This window comes from Triticum dicoccoides, chromosome 4A (genome assembly GCF_002162155.2).
Source record: "Triticum dicoccoides isolate Atlit2015 ecotype Zavitan chromosome 4A, WEW_v2.0, whole genome shotgun sequence".
In the NCBI taxonomy this organism is placed as follows: domain Eukaryota; kingdom Viridiplantae; phylum Streptophyta; class Magnoliopsida; order Poales; family Poaceae; genus Triticum; species Triticum dicoccoides.
In genome coordinates, this window is record NC_041386.1 from 232,350,802 (window position 1) to 232,367,722 (window position 16,921).

Sequence of the window (16,921 nt, forward strand, 5' to 3'; positions counted from 1 at the left end):
TGGCCGACGAAGGAAACGGCAGCGGTGGCGGTGTTGCAGCGCGTCCGGGGCCTCGTGGCTCGTCGAGGGGGTTAGGGATGTCGAGACGGAGCTCACAGGCACGGCGAGGGGTCGAGGGGGAGGCGGTGGCCGCGGCAACGACGAGCGGCGGCGACGGCTCCGCTCGGCTTCGGAAGAGAGAGCGAGAGCAGAGGATAGGAGGGCCACGGGGAAGAGTGAGAGGGGTCAGGGGGTTGCGTGGCGTGTTCAGGGCGTCGGGGGAGTGAAGCAGGCAGGGTGGAGGTGGCCTGCGCGTGGCCAGCAGGCGGCGAGCACGCGCCCCTATCCTTCTGTCCAAGGAGGAAGACGACAGGGGGTAGCGGTGGTGGGCTGGGCCGCCAGCTACAGTACTGGGCCTGTTGGTGGGCGCTAGGTAAGCTTCTTCCAGGTAAGTCCCTCTCTCTCTTTTTATTTTTGTTTTCTATTTTCTACTGTTTGTTTTGATTTGATCTAAATACCAAATCAATTTGAAACTTCATGGAAATAATTGTGTGAGCTAAGTGGTGGTCTTATCCAAAGCCACACAACAATTTTCAGAATTATTGAACATATATTTCTTATATAATAAATATATATCCATTTCAAATAGTTATTGAACTAATTTCAAATGCCCAAAATAAATATTTCTGAGACTCCAAAAATATTGGTTTGAATTTTACCTCTTGCCAATATTTTTACAGAATAAGAGAACATTTCCTTGGACACATTTGAAAAGATTTTTAATGCTGATTATTTCTGAAGTGACTTCTGAGGGTTTCAACTAACCTGAATTCAACTTTCAGAATTTAGACATGATGCATGGATGCTCTCTTATGCACCTATCGCAAAAAATTCTAGGTTTGTGACAACTCACCCCCACTAAACAAGAATCTCGTCCCGAGATTCAAGATGTGTGGTAAGAAGACAGAGGGGACACAAAGCCGACATGATCTTCGTGATCCAATTGCCCTTCTCGGAGATGTTGATTCATTGCTCCAATTGACCTTGACGTCTTTGCTTTCGAGATCTTCATCGAACATGATGATGACGGAAAGAGACTCTACCAAAATCGATCTTCTGGAAGATCGAACAACTCACGATCAACTTATGGGGTGAGATGTAGGAACATCTCTCGAGCTGAGACACAAAACACATATCGAGAGGGGAGGAAAGAAACAAATGACGAGGTTTGAATTTGGGAGGATACTAATCCACACTTGACTAAGATGGAGCATGAATTTCAAAGTAGCAAGGAGATAATTGCCATGATTTCGTAACGTGATACCTTAAGGAAGGTGACTCGTAGAATTATCCCCTTAGGTGGCAAAAAGAATTACTTTTGATACAAAGATCATTGAAGCTCTTTATACCAACCTAAGGCAATCACAATTGATCATTTGAAGGAGTCGGAAAAAGATGGCATACTCACACTAGAATGGATAATGTGGACTACCTTGTTGAAGACAACGCAATGAGTGATTTTTGCTTATCATTGGAGATAGATGGACCCATGGTAAGCCCACTTTGAAGATAATCCTGAGTAGTAAGTACTGAGAGGGCAACGCATGGTAGGATTGGCACAATGGGGTGCAAGCTGGGAACAAAATGCAAATGGTGGGAATGTTCCAACCATCATATCTGCCCGAGATTCAGATCTGGTTAGAAACAGGATACTTCAGACTCAACATGTCTGAAAAGAAGAGTTGCAACCCAAATCGACGAGATGATGTTGCGATATTCTCGAGAGATGAACTACGATAGCAAGCTCCAAGACATGAGCGGGTTCTGCTACTCGCATGTGAACACGCTGTCCCAGACAACATGACCACATAGTAGTCTTATAATAAAATACTACCGAGTTCAGGTGGGGAACCATCATCGAGGATATCGAATTCTTGTGCATTACCATGGATTAGCACTTCACTCCTTCTCCTAGAACAAATTAGTTAGTGGCTTGGTGTGCTAGGGACACATATGGATTGGAGGTAGCGAGCCTATCAAACCATAGAATACTTCGCACATGCATGACTAACTTGGGATGATTCCAAAGGAAGCAGAACAAGCTTTCTCGAATCCACGACGGCAACTTGCATCGGATGCACATGAATTATAGGAAGTCACATCTTTCAACCGGACATATGCTTCATGAACGGAACATGAAGATAATGCTTATAAGGTTTCCAATACTAGCTGGATGTTCAACACGAATCATGGAGAAGGTAGCAGTGTTGCTGATGGGCTCAACAACAATTCATCCAGGTTTCCATGGAGATGGAATTCCATAATTATGTGGACAAGTGATAGCATTGGTCAGACCCAAAAGATATAATGGTGTATGCTCGAGGGATCAACCACGAGTAAGATAGCATTACGAATATCGTTTGTTGTGATTTGATTTGACGATGGCCCACACTCAAATCAAGGTTTGGGGCAAGACGATAGGTCCAACAACTGATCACAGGGACCAATCGATGAAGATATCATCTTTCTTCAACAACCACACGAACACAAGGATATCCCTTTGAAAATGAACTAAGTGGGACAAGCTTTCATCTTCCAACTCTCCAACTTATTGTTTAGCTTATTGAACTAGTTCACGGGTATCCAACACAGAATCTTGGAGAATGGGTGGCTTAGAGGAAAACCAACATGATCACGAGCTCAACATAATAGTCAGGGGAAAACCTGGTAATACTTCTAAGAAGATATCCGGAAAATCACAAACCACTGATATGTCTCTAAGCTTGAGAACAATCTTGCTTTCCAGGGCAAGACGATATGATCAAGGGAGCGGGGGATTGACACAATCATAACTCATTGATCGAAGAGTGCACCTGAAATAAGTACTAGGTAGCACGATCAATCTTAGAATGATGATTCAATAACCAGCATGCTAAGAATGAGAGTATTGTCCATTAACTACCAAGCAACGGAGTTGCTAGGAGTATTGATTTCACACATCTCAATTCACTTGTCGGCATTCCGGTCACAACAACACAGAGACCGAGAAATGAATAATGATGGCGAGAAGTATCACTGTAGCAGGAATTCATAAGATGGTGTGCAATTCCCATGACATTCTTGATATAAAGATGGTAATACCCCAAGGTAGAACAGAACAAAAACTGGATTTGCATTTTGATCTGTGGAATACAACTACTTTGACCCAATCCTAGATATGGATGAGGTACTGGAGTTTGTTTTTCCCAGTCATTCCGGAATAGAATGGCTTGACGGACCACAAGAATAGTAGGCATCGATGAACACGATGGCACACATACTCTTGACTATCAATTGATAGATGAAGGTCGGAATACAACTGAAGGGGGGGGGACAATTCAAAGGAACATATAACTTTCCGAGTTGTGGATGCATAGATTAGTATGCCGAACGAGTTCAACATATTTCTTCCGGATAACCCATGCAGAAAGGTAGAACTGGCAGAATCACAATTATGAATGGAGAACTCCTCAGGAGTACTCTAATGGTGATCTTTTGGTTCAACGAACTTCTGCCTTAATGGTTAATGGTATTTGGAAGATGGAAATACCACAGACCTCTAGGACTATCACAAAGGTTACTAATATTCTAAGGAACTAGCAACAATATCAACAGGAAGTGAACAGAGTGATTCTTGGGTCAAGAACATAGGAGTAGAATACCTACTACTAAATGGCATCACGGGATGCTTTCAAGAATGATGGCCAGAATCATCACACTGGGGATACGAAAGCATTCTTAAATTCTCGAGGACACCTAGGGTCATAATACTAACTCCAACATACACGTCAAGGCAACGGAGTACCTCAACACGCCGATTAGTGTGCTTAATCTGGCCCAAAAATACAATGGGAACATGGAGGAAAGATTTGTAAGTGCATCAGACTATTTAGAAACCTGGGATGACTCGGATAGCATAACGATTGTAAATGCTCAAAATGATTTGAGACATCCTGCAAAAATGGTGGCATAACCACTCAACATCACAATATCAAGGTTCTGAGGCCAGCTATGAACATATGGAAGTAGTAGGAACTGAACTAAGGCTTGAACTCAACAATCCTAGGCAACTACGATTTAGTAACACGTCATCCTGAGAGATAGAAGAGAAGCCTAGTTCTTAACCCATGTAGAAAAGAAGAGGTTGACTCAGAGCAGAAGGCATAAGGTAAAGGAGTAAAAAGAGCCTTACGTTCCCTTCCACAATCAATTCCCTTATATAACTAAAGCATTTCTAGACTCGACTTCGACTAGTTTGGCTTGGTAATCCCACAGTCAGTCAGGCTCTGATACCATAGCTGTCAGGACCCCGATTCTAAGTCACACTGATCTAGCCTGTAACACCTCATATCACCTTGCGGCCTCACACACGGTATTCCCACGGGTGTCGCCTTACCATGGCCCGGGACCGTTTGCGCCTTTTGGCTCACGTATATGATAGTGTTGCTAGCATCCATATGACAGAGAACCCGGGCCGACATGACTAGTCGTGAACCAAAAGTGGCACTAACTTACGGGGACAGGCATACATGAATCGACATCGAGCATGTCGGTCAGCAGCGTGTGAATCCGAGCTGTAGCAACTGGGCTAACAGGACTCCGGGAACCCGGGCTGTAGCAGGCTAGCAGGACTCCGGATGTCACCACGTGACATTTCCCTGAAGGGACAGACACAGGAACAAAGTGAATCACATGCTGGCTAGTCTAAGTGTTCCGGAGCAGTAGTGTTGGGCTAGCAGGACTCCGGTGAACCGGGCTGTAGCGGACTACTATGGCTCATGGAAGCACAAGACTACATTTCCCCATAAGAGAGGCTACCAAGGATAAACAACTAGGTTGTCGGATCCCACACATACCAAGCATTTCAATCATACACACAATATGCTCGATATGTGTAATACAACATGGCATCACAACAAAACTCTACGACTCAAAGTATGTATTCATTAGGCTCCGAAGAGCCAAGAATTACAAACATGGGTCTCATGACCCAACATACAGAGCATACAAGCAACAAGCACATGCAAAAGGATAACTTGTCTGAGTACAGACAACTACAAATAAAAAAGGCCGAGAAGCCTGACTATCTACAAGACCCTCCCAAGGGTACAAGATCGTAGCTGAGGTAACAAGCTAAACTTCGAAGTCCACGCGATACTACTAGTGAGACTGAACTCTCTCTGCAAAACATAAATTAAGCAAACGTGAGTACAAATGTATCCAGCAAGACTTACATCAGAACTAAACTACATATGCATCGGTATCATCAAAGGGGTGGTGGAGTTTAACTGCAGCAAGGCAGCTTTGACTCAGTGGCTAACCTGAACTACGACTACAAGTAACTATTTTGAGGTGGCGCACACGAGTCCACAAATTCACCATATCAATACACCACTATGGATCCGCTCCCGTCTCCCTACGAGAACGCCATCCATAGCACTCACGCTTATCTTGCGCATTTTAGAGTATCCACTTTCACTTGTCTATGAACTATGCAAGGGGTCCAAGTTTCCATATCCGAGGAATCCGGCTATTCGAATAGATAATGAAAACCCTGCAGGGGTGTACTTCTTCACACATGCTCTCGCCACTTACCACCATGTACACGTCGTGTATCTCGGCAACCTTCAAGCGGAAGCCTGGTGAGGGAGTCGACCACGACCTGACAAATCGCACAAGTCTCTCGTCCAGGTTTATCGCCTATTCGGGTTCCATCCGCAAGGAGACCCGGCCGGGGTGTCGCTCACGGCCCCAAACGATGTGTGGAGGGTTCCCAAGCCCACCATTCGGGTGCCACTTGGTACACTGTGCCACTGTGCCTAGTCTGTCCCAAGCCCACCTATACCGGGTGCCACTTGGTAGACTACTAACACTACCTACAAACACCAGAAACTAGTTGCAACTCCTGGACAGAGATCAAGTTGATTAATAAGCCGAGAGGGTCCGAGTTACCGGAACCCAATGTGTGGTAGTAACTGTTCATGGATCGCAAACACAGAACTCAGTTCCTGAGAACGGCTGCAATGATACAACCCACCATGTACTCCTACATGGCCTCTCACCGCTACCTTTACCAAATCGTGTTCACACACTTAGCTCTCAACGATAGGACATGTTCACCATGTTCCAATTCATTCCCGATGAATCAGACCTGACTCAACTCTAAGCAGTAGCAGGCGTGACAACATGTATGAATGAGTAGGCACATCAGGGCTCAAACAATTCCTACTCATGCTAGTGGGTTTCATCTATTTACTGTGGCAATGACAGGTCATGCAGAGGAAAGGGGTTCAACTACCGCAGCATGTAATAGTTGAATCGTTGTTGTCCTAATGCAGTAAAAGAGAGCAGTAGCAAGCGAATAGGATTGTATCGGAAGGAACAAGGGGGTTTTGCTTGCCTGGCACTTCTGAAGATATTATAGCTCTTCATCGGTGTCATCGAACTCATCCTCGGGATACTCCTACCGAGAGGGGACAAGCACCGGCAATAGACAAGAACACAATCAATGCAAATGCGACAATATGATGCATGATCATGGCATGTATATGTGATGTTGTTTGTGCTAATGCAAACAACAACAAGTTCAATGGAGCTCATTTGAATCAAGGATTCAAATGCAACTCCAAACTTAAGCATTTGAAATGCCCTTTATGTGTTTTCATCTATATAGTAGGTTTAGGTTGGTTTTTCATGCATGAAACTAGTACAGATGGATAGATTGAATTTTTCTGATAAATTTTCATATATAATTTATTTCTTTCTGAGCTACGGTTGAATTTCTATGACTTTTAAAAGTTTGGGGTATTTTCTGAAATTTATAAATCATTTCTGATTTATTTTAATTCCAGAAAACTTTACGGCGTCAGCACTGCTTCATCATGACGTTAGCAGGTCAACAGGGCGCGGTCCAGGTCAAACCTGACCTGTGGGGCCCGCACGTCAGTGTAACAGGGCAGGAACAGAGGCTGACTTGTGGGGCCAGGTCAACAGCCACATCAGCACGGTCAAAGATGACGTGTGGGTCCCACAGGGTTATAACTAATCTAAGCAGAAATAAAGTTGGGGTTAATTAGGGCATGGGGCCCATTTGTCAGTGAGCAAGGGAGGGTTAATTAGGGGGTGATTAGCCCCTAACAGTGGTTGTCACCGGCGGCTAATCGCCGGCGAGCACACAGACGTGGCGAAGTCGCCCTTCCAGCCAACTCCGGTGATGGATGGATGCGTGGCTGGGTTCTACGGGAAGCTGGCATCACGGCGCGTCCGACGGTGGTCTCGGGAAGGCCCGAGGTGGACGGTAGCGAGGACGACGACATCAACAGCGGCGGCCGGGGCTCGGGCGTGCTTGGAGTCGAGGCTACGGTGTGCTAACGGACGACTCGAAGCGCTTGAGAGGCTCTACGGTGTGCGGCGAGCTTGCTGGACATGCTGGGGTGACCAAATGGTCGCCGGAGCAACGCCGGCGACAAGCTCTTGCGGCGGTGGGTTTCGGTCATCGGTGAAGCGGTAGCTACGGCGTGCAAACGAGAAAACGGAGAGGGGGAGGAGGAGTAGCAGCTCACAGCGGTTGCAGCAGGCGTCGAAGCAGGCTCGGGGAAGCTCGGGAGGCGGCGAATTGACGGCGACGATCTCCGATGGCCGACGAAGGAAACGACAGCGGTGGCGGCGTTGCAGCGCGTCCGGGGCCTCGTGGCTCGTCGAGGGGGTCGGGGATGTTGAGAGGGAGCTCGCAGGCACGACGAGGGGTCAAGGGGGAGGCAGTGGCCGCGACAACGACGAGCGGCGGCGATGGCTCCGCTCGGCTTCAGAAGAGAGAGCGAGAGCAGAGGAGAGGAGGGCCACGGGGAAGAGTGAGAGGGGTCAGGGGGTTGCGTGGCGTGTTCAGGGCGTCGATGAAGTGAAGCAGGCAGGGTGGAGGTGGCCTGCGCGTGGCCAGCAGGCGGCGAGCATGCGCCCCTGTCCTTCTGTCCAAGGAGGAAGACGACAGGGGGCAGCGGTGGTGGGCTGGGCCGCCAGCTACAGTACTTGGCCTGTTGGTGGGCGCCAGGTAAGTCCCCCTCTCTCTTTTTATTTTTGTTTTCTATTTTCTGTTGTTTGTTTTGATTTGATCTAAATACCAAATCAATTTGAAACTTCATGGAAATAATTGTGTGAGCTAAGTGGTCTTATCCAAAGCCACACAACAATTTTCAGAATTATTCAACATATATTTCTTATATAATAAATATATATCCAATTAAAATAGTTATTGAATTAATTTCAAATGCCCAAAATAAATATTTCTTAGACTCCAAAAATATTGGTTTGAATTTTACCTCTTGCCAATATTTTTACAAAATAACAAGAACATTTCCTTGGACTCATTTGAAAAGATTTTTAATGCTGATTATTTCTGAAGTGACTTCTGAGGGTTTCAAGTAACCTCAATTCAACTTTCAGAATTTAGACATGATGCATGGATGCTCTCTTATGCAACTATTGCAAACAATTCTAGGGTTGTGACAGTCTCCCTCGATGAACTCTTCTCTATGTTGAGCAACTTCGACCAGCGGGTGGCCATGTACCCAGGGTCGGGCGGCTTCAAATCTTCTTCCAACGCTGCAACCCGTGGCCATGGCGGCTACTCCTCTCGCCACCGTGGTCCTCCTCGCGCCAAGGGCAGGCCTGGCGGTGGCGGTGGCAGCAACAACAATGGCTCCAACTCCCGTAGCGGGCGCCCCTCCTCCAACAACACTAGGGGTTGCCGCGCTAGGAACAGCAAGTCTCGCCGGGATGCCGTGCGTTGCCAGATCTGTGGTAAACTTGGGCACTCAGCCAAAGACTGCTGGTACCGCTTTGAAGAAGACGAGGCTTCGTCCGAAGATGAGGAAAAGGTTGCTGCCGTTGCTGATGGTGCCTACGGCGTCGACACGAACTGGTACCTTGACAGCGGTGCAACCAACCATCTCACGGGTGAACTTGAGAAAGTAACCCTCCGTGAGAAGTACCCCGGCAAGGACCAAATCCACACTGCAAGTGGGGCAGGTATGAGGATCCGTCATATTGGTCATTCAGTTATTCATACCCCTCATCATAAAATCCTCCTTAGGAAAATCTTGCATGTTCCTAGTGCCAACAAAAATCTCCTTTATGTTCATCGAATTGCGCTTCACAATCATGTCTCCATTGAGTTTCATCCTTTTTTTTCTTGATTAAGGATCAGGCCACGAGCAAAATCCTATATGGAGGTAGATGTGTTCGAGGGCTCTACCCATTGCTTTCGGAGCTCCAAAGATTCAATAAACAAGCCCATGGTGCTGTCAAGCTTTCCTCCACACGATGGCACGATCGTCTAGGACATGCTTCTTTTTCCTTAGTAGAATGTTTGCTTAGAAAGAATAAGCTCTCATTTGTTGGTGAGCGTCATGTTGAAACCATTTGTGATTCTTTCCAAAGAGCAAAAAGTCATCAATTACCCTATCCTATTTCTACTAGTGTTTCTACTCAACCTTTACAATTAATATTTTCGGATGTTTGGGGTCCTGCCCCTAGTTTGGTTGGTAGACACACCTATTACGTAAGCTTCATTGATGACTATAGCAAATTCTCGTGGATCTATCTTCTCAAGAAACGATCCGAGGTTTTTCAAGTGTTTCAAAACTTTCAAGCACTCGTTGAAAGAAAGTTTGACAGCAAGATCATTGCTGTCCAATCTGATTGGGGAGGGGAATACGAAAAACTCAATTCCTTTTTCCAAACTTTGGGCATCTCTCATCATGTGTCTTGCCCACATGCTCACCAACAAAACGGCTCTACTGAACGCAAGCATAGACACATCGTTGAAGTTGGTTTAGCTCTCCTTGCTGGTGCTTCTATGCCTCTTAAGTTTTGGGATGAAGCGTTTCTTACCGCTGTCCATATCATCAACAAGCTTCCTAGTCGCGTCATCAATAATGAAACTCCCATTGAAATACTTCTTCACACCAAACCAGACTATAAGTCTCTTCGTGTTTTTGGTTGCGCCTGTTGGCCCAATCTTCGCCCCTACAACAATCGCAAGCTCATGTTCCGCTCCAAACAGTGCGTCTTTCTTGGGTATAGCGCTCAACACAAGGGTGTCAAGTGTCTTGATGTATCCACCGGTCATGTTTATATTTCTTGTGACGTTGTGTTCGACGAGAAAAAATTTCCTTTCTCCGACCTTCACCCTAATGCCGGTGCACTCCTTCGCAAGGAAATTCTCCTTCTTCCCTCTCATCTCACTAGTTTTGATCACGGGGGCAATAATTGCAATGATCAAATATTGACTGACCCTATTGATGCCTTGTGTGAGCCTTGTAATGATGCAAGAGATTATACAGAAAAAAGGAAGCAAAAATGATGAAGAAACGCGCCCTACAGAGCCATATTTCATGTGCTCCGGCGCAGGGAACAAATCCCTCTCGGGATCCGCACGGTGAGATGCGCCAGCCGCATCTCCTTCGGGATCTGGGCGGCCAGCAACGCCAGATCCGCCAGGCGAATCCGCCTCCGATTCTGCGCCAACAGCCTCGCCAGGCGCGGTCGGGCGTGACCCACCGCGCGTCGTCTCCACGCCAGCCACGCTGCGCGATGCTACTTGAGAGCGCCCTCCCTGCTCCGCGCCAATCAGGCGCCGACACTTGGCGGGCAGCTGTCGATGGGCCCTCAACTCGTTTTTCGGTCCAACCGGTCTGCTACAAGAGATAAGACCTGCGCCACCCGACCACTGCTGGTCTATCAGGCGTGGGATCCCATGTTGATGGCCGGCCTGCTCCATCATGCACTAATGATGAGGCCCGCGGGACGGGATCTTCTGCGCCCGCTGCAACATCCATTGCTTCATCAACCGCCACAGAAGATCCAGCGCACACCGATGCTGCTGCTACTGGTCCAGATTCTACTGCGGGATCTTCTGTGTCACAAACAGACGCTGCATCATCTCCACGCCGTACACGACTACAAAAAGGGGTAATACAGCCTGTTGATTATAAATGTGTAACTAAGTATGGAATGGTGTGCTCTACAGGTGAACCAGGTGAACTATATACGCTTGAAGAAGCACTTAGTGATGACAAATGGAAAAGGGCCATCAATGAGGAATTCAAGGCACTACAGAAAAATAAAACCTGGCATCTGGTTCCTCCACAACAAGGTAAAAAATCTTATTGATTGCAAGTGGGTATTGAGGATTAAAAGAAAGTCTTATGGAACCATTGATCGTTACAAGGCCAGACTAGTTGCGAAAGGTTTTAAACAACGGTATGGCATAGACTATGAGGACACATTTAGTCATGTTGTAAAGGCTGCCACTATCCGTCTCGTTTTATCTATTGCTGTATCCAGGGGCTGGAGTCTCAGACAACTAGATGTTTAGAACGCGTTTCTCCATGGTGTTCTGGAAGAGGATGTGTACATGAAGCAACCTCCTGGGTTTGTGAGTAAAAATGCACCTTCTTATGTGTGCAAACTTGACAAGTCATTATATGGGTTGAAGCAAGCTCCAAGGGCGTGGTACTCACGTCTCAGTCAAAAAATGCAAATGCTTGGTTTTGTTCCTTCTAAGTCTGACACCTCACTGTTCATTTACAACAGTACAACACACACATATCTGTACTCATATATGGTTATGATATAATTGTCACCAGTTCATCAGATGAGGCTATTACAGGACTTTTGAAGGATCTTAGACAGAGTTTGCTCTCAATGATCTTGGAGACTTACATTATTTCCTAGGGATTGAGGTGAAGAAGCATGAGGATGGACTTCATCTATCCCAGGAGAAATATGCAGCAGATCTGGTAAAAAAAGGCTGGTCTACAAGGTTGTAAACCCTCACCTACTCCTTTGTCAAGTACAGAAAAATTGTCTCTTACTGAGAGTCAGCTTTTGAGTCAAGATGATAGTACAAAGTATCGAAGTCTAGTAAGTGCTCTTCAATACTTCACACATACCAGGCCTGATATTTCATTTGTTGTTAACAAAGTTTGCCAATTTCTTCGTGCACCCACTACAGTTCATTGGACAGCTGCCAAACGCATTGTTAGATATGTCAAGAACACTCTTAATATTGGTCTGAATTTTTGCAAGTCATCATCTACACTTATAAGTGCCTTCTCAGACTCTGATTGGGCAGGATATTTGGATGATAGAAGATCTACTGGTGGATTTGCAGTATTTTTTTTGGTCCTAACTTGATATCATGGTGTGCAAGAAAGCAAGCTACTGTCTCCAGGTCTAGTACAGAGGCAAAGTATAAGGCATTAGCAAATGCCACAGCAGAAATTATTTGGTTACAATCCATTCTGAGGGAACTTGGTATTAAGGGTACTCAAGCTCCATGTTTATGGTGTGATAATCTAGGTGCAACATACTTGTCTGCTAATTCAGTTTTTCATGCCAAAACAAAGCACATCGAGATAGATTTCCACTTTGTGCGAGAAAGAGTTGCCAAGAAGCAACTTGACATTCGGTTTGTGCATTCCAGAGATCAAATTGCGGATGGACTCACAAAACCGTTGCCTACAAAAAGCTTTGAAGACTTCAAGCATAATCTCAACTTGATGAAGTTATGATTACGGAAGGGTGTTAAACAACATCTTGTCACGTTGCCTTGGCTAAGCTGCACCATCTCATTGAGCCGCATCAGGAGTCCCAGAATATTGGTAGAGATAGTTAGGTAGTTGGTTTATGTTTATCTCTTGTAACCTATTCTATCTCTTCCTCTCCAAGTCTTTTGTAAAGGTCTCAACTGTATGCGCCTCAGGGTTATTGTGCCTCTGCCTATAACATGCAGCACGTCCCCTTGCACCGAGGTTAAGACGTTTCCGCACATCGCACATTACATACAAATATTGTTATATACATAGCTCGGCCCGTCATGTACACGTCCAAATGATTCAACATGCCTTCGATTGCCCTCGTGTCTTCCTATTATTAAATATGTCTATTTCGCAGCAATGAATAAGAGACAACAATGAATAGGACTCGAACATGCATACCTAATCAAATAAGCAGCACGTCTCATGTAAATATGAAAAATATATTATCATAACTCTAGATGGTGTCGGCCTCCAACATGCATACCCAATCAAACAAGACGCGCACCTCACTTGCTCAGATATCTAAACACACATATGCATGCAAATTACAGATCTGATTAGAACTCCAATGGTGTCAGCCACAACAACCCATATAAACATCTCCAACCAACAATCCATGCTCACGCCCGAAAGAGTAGATGCCATCCAAAAATTACATCATGAATACACCACCGAAGAAATTGAAGTCAGCCAATATGACGAGGCAATCACGACATGGAACTCAACAGTTGACACCAAACAAAGCCACGCCCAACTGCTTCACAGGACAAGCAATTTGGCGTCGGACGAAGTCCTGCTCAACTATATCTCACGTAAATCACCAAGTTTGGCAATTATTATGTACTTAGTAAGCTCAATCATTATGGATAAAAATTTCAGAGTAACTTCATCCATTGATAACTATTTGTACATTCCTTCTGAAGCAAAAGATCTGAGTACAAGAAGTTGAGCGACTTATCGACAAGGGGACAAAACTGGAACATTCAAGTGAAAGTAATGAGAATTGGATTCGATCAATCCTACAACAAATGAGTTTGTCTGCCTAGATATGATCATGAGTTCCTGACAAAGAACAAGTCTATTCTTTATATATGTAGTTGCAAATTGTTTTATTCTTTCAAACAACAATTACTAAGTATATTTAATCATTTTCCCAAGTTTAAAAAATTCATACTACTATCTGGAAGAATTTGATAGAAACTTTCTAATCAAAGATCAATGGGCAGACTATTTACGCATTTAGCAATTTTAAAGTTGCAGAATCCACAAAATGCAATATATTTGCATTGGCAAATGCTATATAGCAAGATAAGTTGATAACATGTGAATCTTACCATGATGTCCTTAATCCAGAACAATTTGAATACTTTCTTCATATTGTTATAATTTACGGCTATTTTTTGCTAAGTAGCATTCAGCTCAGATATACCTACAAACCAGAGTTCTAGAAATTACTTACGCCTCACTTTATACTTGAAGAAATTATGTTTTTCCTAATATGTAGAATGATGGAAGCACAATAGACCGGAACATACCTTGCTTCACAAACTTATTAATAGAAAAACATGATAAACGCCGATCGCATGCTCTCTAGTGTTCCACATACGGCTAGATTAGCCCGATGTCGCCATTCTGACTACAAAAATACTTCCCACATTTAGACCTTGAAGCAAAGCAAATCCATTAACTAATCACATTACTTCCGAATTAGTAGTCACCCACCAAACTTATTTTCACACCAGGTTCCTTAACATCTCAAATAGCACGAAATCACATTGATACAAGACTATCAAAAGTAGGGCATATTCTAACTTTTTAAAACATTCATGCATCTACTTTCATCAGTTTATTGTCCTTACTAACAAAAATTATATCTCTCATATGGCCTTTTAAGTTTAGAGAAACCATGAAAAAAAATACTTCAATATCATACACAGCACCGACAATATATGTAAAAAATTCAACCATTGTACGTCGATTAACACATATGAACCAAATTCCAATTAATAAATGAAAGCATTTACAACAATTATGTACTAGGATATTTCCTAGATTACAAGTACACGTACATACTTAATTCTTCATTGTCAAACCAGGTGTCTAAGAAAAATTAAGCTTTAAAATTCTCAAATTCCTTATAAATAAGTTTTACTCTGAAACTGAATAACTGATTACGTACATATGTACTTCCAAGCAAGAGGAGAATCGATAGAATGATGAGAGAATAGGAAGGGATTAATACCTATCTCTTCTCCAGCGCCTGGGCTAATAAGAGAACCACCGTGCTGAGCAGTCCGCGGTGTAAGACTTGCCTACATTACCCCATAGATATCATGGACCATAGCCACGGTGCCATCCGTTGTGCCTTTAGATCCAACCATTCTCCGTCGCATGCGTTCCCATGGGAAATTCACAAATTGGTGCAGCCTTCTCCGTAAGCTCCATCAACGCATCCACCCACATCCAGCACCTCAGCTATGACAGCTCGCCGGCGGCCATGATGAGGTTGAGCAGCACGCCACGTTCTCCCTTGCCCTCCCCGTGGTCGCGCAGGCAGACTCGATCCACATGCTAGAGAATAGGCTAGGAATTAGTTTCCTGCTGGTACCAACGACATCTTTCTTCGCCAGCAGCAAATCAGGAGAAATGACGCATTTGGATGAGCCTGGTGGGGGTCGAACGAGATGAGAGCTGGTGGAGGTATCCAACGAGATGAGGAGAGAACTGTACGGGCTGTTTTACTTGGAGAAATAAATGTTACGGAGTGTTTTCTTTTAAGCAAGATGTTACGAAGTGTTTTTTAGGGATGTTACGGAGTGGTGGCTTGCATCAAAACACATGGGCATGTATAGTCTTGGTACATGGGCTATGTAAAAGTGAGTTCAGATTTGTTTTCCCATATATTACATTCCCTGCCCTTCCCAAAAAAAATTACATTCCCTGCCCACATTTTTTTGTAACATTCCCTAATACTTCAACATCAGAAAAAAGATGTCTGATCCTCAAAAAAAAAATGTTTGGCCAAAATGCAAACTGAAGGAAGCTAGAACGATTAGCTATGGTGATGTTGTGAAAGAAAATTCAGAAGAAAGATCAATGCCCAGTCAATTATTTTTTACAAATAGTTTCGATTGGTTACCACATGTATCATGTGGTAACTCAAATAATATTATAACCTTAATTTCTAAGTATGCACAAATCTTAGTAAAGAATCAGATCAGACGGATGTAAATCTGTAACGTACAAATAAGTGAGTAAAATATGGATGGTTGCCCAAATACACATAATAGATCAAATATTTTTTGAAATTCACAAAGCAAAAAAAATGTTGCAAATGTATCTTAACAAATAGGAATGTATAATTTAAAATAAAATAAATAAATAATTGAAGCAATAAAAATATCAAAACTAAAATATATGGATTGAAAGTAAAAACTCTATAATCTATGTATTCTAAGAAAAAAATGTATATAGGCTTTTTTAATTCAAGTTTTACAACATTGGGTTTGTTTAGTATAGAATTTTGTATTGCTTTCATACATAGACCATGTAGTGGATGGGCATGTAAGTAAAAAATTGAGGAAACCTAAAAGAATAGCTTGAAATAATTGAAACTAACTGCGTGAGCTAAAAAATTCATCAAAATAAATAAACCAAGAACTTAACTTAATGGAATCGTATGAAGATAAGAAAAAAAATTAAACTGTGGCAAAAAAAAAGTGTAGCTGCGCAAATGCGCGGGTGCACCCGCTAGCTTTTCTTATAAAACAAAAGGGGGGCGGGCCCCTACTGCCAGTGGCCCAGGAGGCCACTGGAGCGGGTGCTAGAGGGCGAACCCGATGGGCACGGGCAGGGTGTTGCCCGCCCGGACGCAGGGTGAGGCCGTGGCCAAGGTGGGGCTCATCGGCCGGCCACGGTAGACGGAAGCGGGCGTAGGAGGCGGCGCGGTGCAGCGGCGGTGCGCGGGGAGTGGCAGCGCGGAGCAGCCGTAGTGGGAGCACGCGGCGGCGATGGCGAGCGCTCGGGCTGGCGAGAGGAGCGGGCGTAGCAGCAAGCAGGAGCGGCACGGGCGCTGGTTGGGCGCGCAGCAGCGCAGCGGCGAGCAGGGGGCGCGGGGCGCGCGGGCAGCAGGGGGCACGGGCAGCGCATCGAGCGCGGACGTGGCCTGGTGCAAAGCAGCAGCAAGGGGCTGGCCACAGCCCGGGAGCGAGGCGGCACCAGGGCGGGACAGAGTGGAGGCCAGGGGCGACACGGGGTGCGAGCGAGCCGGGACGAGGCTAGGGGCGCGTGCATGCGCTCAAGGC

General features: G+C 44.9%; 1 long non-coding RNA gene across 1 annotated transcript; it reads right to left on the bottom strand.

Moving 5' to 3' along the window:
* Nucleotides 1-13,092: 13,092 nt before the first annotated feature.
* LOC119288859 lies at nt 13,093-15,341 on the bottom strand. Its single transcript, XR_005141316.1, has 3 exons — nt 14,860-15,341; nt 14,153-14,253; nt 13,093-14,046 (listed from the first exon to the last, which is right to left on the bottom strand). It is a non-coding gene; the product is annotated as an uncharacterized LOC119288859 (long non-coding RNA).
* Between the last annotated feature and the right edge of the window lie 1,580 nt (nt 15,342-16,921).